The sequence below is a fragment of the Rana temporaria genome, chromosome 9, assembly GCF_905171775.1.
Source record: "Rana temporaria chromosome 9, aRanTem1.1, whole genome shotgun sequence".
Classification (NCBI taxonomy): domain Eukaryota; kingdom Metazoa; phylum Chordata; class Amphibia; order Anura; family Ranidae; genus Rana; species Rana temporaria.
In genome coordinates this window covers 145,383,789-145,387,727 of record NC_053497.1, presented here as the reverse complement: position 1 = coordinate 145,387,727, position 3,939 = coordinate 145,383,789, and positions in this window count along the sequence as shown.

The window sequence follows — 3,939 nt, the reverse complement described above, 5'->3', positions numbered from 1 at the left end:
GGATAAAATAGTTTACAGACCAGCCGGTTTCCGAGCGCCAATATCGGCAAAGGCAGAAAAATGATGTCATCCTTTAGACGCCGCAGGGGTCTATCAGATGAAAGCTTCTGCTATACAAAAACTTAAATTTCCATGCAACGTAAACATTATAAAACTGTACTCTAAACAATATCACACATTGAAAACAATGGCAGGTCACACGCAATGTGCGCAGTACAAGTGGGACAGGGAGGGAACCCGAAATAGCCAAAGATGTAGAGATCGGAGACACACAAATACACAAAAATATATAAATACTTGATGAATGACTTCACAACACAAAAGTATTAGGCCTCGTGCTCCGTCCCTGGGACTGGATGGCGTAAGCCGCAGGCCCTAAGTCTTTTTGAGTGGCTTGGGAGACATTGCTGGTCTGAAAACGTCCCCTGCAGGAAATAGAGAGACAGATATATTTTGGGATATAATTGTGCAAGCTTCTTACAATAGGAATAAATGGCAGGGGGCACTTCCCGTCTGTCACCCAGTATATGACTGGCGACAGTTAAGGGTCAGGAAGTGCCCTGTCTGCGGCTCATACGACTTGTGCGCTGTGTAATTCTCGTTCTATCCAAATAAGTCAAGAGACATGGTGTCAGAGTGCTGGAGGGGGAAAGGCAGCGTCGTGGGGCCGCGCTGGATATGAGAAAAACATGGAAGACAGGAAGTACGTCACATACTGGCATGAGACAGGTGACTAATCCTCAGCATTCCCCTCTACATTGGCAGGAACAATCAGTGTTTGCTTTCTTTTTCTCTCTCATTTGTTTTGAGAAGTTTTCCCTTCTATTTCATTGTTTAACCCTGTCATGGCATTGCCAGCCATTGCCCCTGTAACAAGATACATTGTATTTTCAATCCGCATACATTTTACATTACCCATAAAATATACTGTATTGCTGAAACTATTTTCTTTTACATTTACATCGTTATTTTTATATTTACATTTTAGCATCTCATATAAAAATTTGTAGGTGGTCGTTTGAATACTGAGCAGCCCTGTGGCTTTTGTCAGGAAAACCCAGTTCATGTCCGTGCTCAAAGAAGTGTGCATGCAGAATGGTCCACAGCACTGCACAGAATCAGGGCCATGTGCGCATCTACATGTGTTCATCAGCGTGCACATGAACACAAGCACACACTTTTAAATAGGCTTTGGCACCCTATTTAAAGCACTGCAAGACTCAAGATCATCATAGCTGAGTGATTGTCAGCTCCTGTGACCCGTGACCAGACCCTGCTAGTTCCCCAGTGCTCCTTCTGATGATGCCCGATCTCAATCCCTCAGGTACCTGACCTCTGGCTTGTTTCTTGTCTCCACACAATTTGCTTATCCTTTCATCTCATCTTCTGCCAATGTGCTTCTGACCTCGGTTTGGCTCCTGACTATCTAAACCATACCCCTTTTCACCGTACCCATGTGTTCGTCTCACCTTTACCATAATAAAGACACAACACCATATTACCCTTGAGTGGACGTAGGGGTCGGCCACAGCTTTTATTGATAACCATATAACATTAACTTGTTAACCTTTATTAACACCGTAATTTTCCAAGGGGAAGCAACCAGCCAGCCGCCGGCCTAAGCCGACGGGCATAAAAGCCTTCCCCTTCTTTAATAATTAACTCCTGTACCGCCAGCTGTGACTTAAAACAAGTAGAAAACGCATAGTGCAACCAATAAACGGGGCCTGCAAGGCCAGAACCATAATATCCGTATAAACGTACCACCATAAAACACTGTCATCCGTGACTCCTTTACATACACTCATTTCTCTTATATTTTTTTTTTTTTTTTTGCAAAATTAGCTTGCTAAAACCAGACCTAAGGGGCGGGAGGGCGGGGAGCTCACCTGCTGGGGGCTGCTGCGGGCAAGAGGAAGCAGTTGGGAGGGGGAATCACTCTTAAACCCCCCTGTCACATGTCCCCAGTCCACCCCCTGAGCCTATCTATTGGCCCTATGCTGCCTGTGGAAAAACCTCCCCTATCCCAGGGAAGGGGAGGGGGGAAACCTGGAGGGGGGAAGACTCACTTAACTCTTCCCTGCCTGTGTGCCATCTCATATAGTCAGTGGCACCTAGCCCTACTTGGGCCGGTGCCAACCAATTTACGCTCTTGTCTTTCAAATCTGTGCCCCTGCCTCTGCCCATCTATTGCCAACTTCTGCTTGTCTCACCACATTCCTGCCTCCTGCTGTTGCAAGCCCAGTGACAACATCCAGTACAAATTTGTTTTTTTCAGCTTCTACTCAAGATCTAGTTATTTTGCTGGTCTTACTTACTTACTACAGGTACCCGTGTCACTCTGTGTCCTGTCTTATCCAGTTATCAATCCCAGGGGACAAACAGGACAGGAGGTGTAAGGAAGAGCCCTCTTATGAGTTCAGACTGTACAAATATATATTTGCCATCTGCCAATTGCATAAGTGTTTCTCAACCAGGATGCCACAAGCATAGAACCCAGTTTGCCTTGAATCAGAGTCATCAGTTGCAATGGTGAAGATAGGCCAGCCACCAGCACCATGACAACCAGTGATGCTTGTGGTATGCACAGCGTCATTTATTGCTATGGTGTTGGTGGCTGGCCCATCCAGAACATAGCAACTCGGGAAGCTAATCCAGCGTTCAGGTGAGGACAGAAGTCTGGCTCCTCCAGACCAGCTTCATCTCCTGCCCTCTGGCACTCTGCTGGAGCAGATAGAACTCTGATGTGAGGAGGGGACTGTGATTCGGGAAAGGGGCTCTGTGATTAGAGGGTAAATTTGTGATAGGGGAACTTTGATGTGATGAGGGGGCCTCTGACGTCATAGGGGGGCCCTGGGAGGATGAGAAAACCTCTGACATGATGGGGGAAATCTGACGTGAAAGGGGGCTCTGAAGTGCTTTGGGGACCTCTGATATGAAGGGCAGCTTTTGACATACAGTTAATTTCATCAAGGTTGTTGTGTGCATCGTCTCAGGTTTCTCATTGATACATAAAATTTATGATTTTTAGACTGTGGTACCTCAAGATTTTGCATACTTTTAATGGATGTCATGACTATAAAAAGGTTGAGAATTGCTGCTTTAGATGAGTCAACCCCCATGTAATAAGGTAGCAGAGTTTTTTGAGGTTGGAGTGTGGAAATGTGTGTAGCGCCTGTGTACTTTTCAGTACAGGTGCTATGTCAAATTTAGTGGGATGAGAGACTTATTTGCTCTCATCCAAGTTTGATCTGTCTAAATTCGGCTGTTGCCAGCCCTGAACTATCCTGTGGGTCATTCTGTGCTCCAGAGATGCAGTTCTATCTCTGGGAGGCAGGTGGCGCCAGAGGGGTCCAGGCGGAGGCGCCTTTTCCCTAGCAGCCAATCAGAGGAGTGCTTCCCTCGCGGGGCATGCTGGGGAGGGTATTTCTGTGGCAGACGCCATTTTGTGGGGTTCTTTGTGGGTTCCTGGTTCCTTTAGGGTGTGCGCATATCACGGGCCCCAGGCGATATGGCCTACCAGGCCAGGGCGCACATACTACGCGGAGTTCCTGACTTTGGGCCCGGAGCAACTGATGCTGCAAAGGGACCCCAGGGATTTACTGAGTGCCTTATCCCTCATCAAGAAGATCCCAAGCGAGTTGTGCTGTTCGATGGGGAGTCGGTCTGAGGTGAACCTGGAGGCAGGTAATCCAACAGGGCTTAGACGAACCATTGGGGATCTGGGTGGCCGGACACTGACAGGTTGTATGCTGCAAATTGTCAGTCGGTGACTCAAGGACAAGAAGTCCACCTGAGGGAGATTCAAGCTAACTATTAACGGGGAGGATCCGCTCTACTATTCATGTTCTGTTATACTAGGCCTGTGGCAGAGGTCTCTTTACAAATCCTAAGTTCCAATAGAGCCAGGTCTGTGGCAGAGACCTGTTCCTCCCCAGA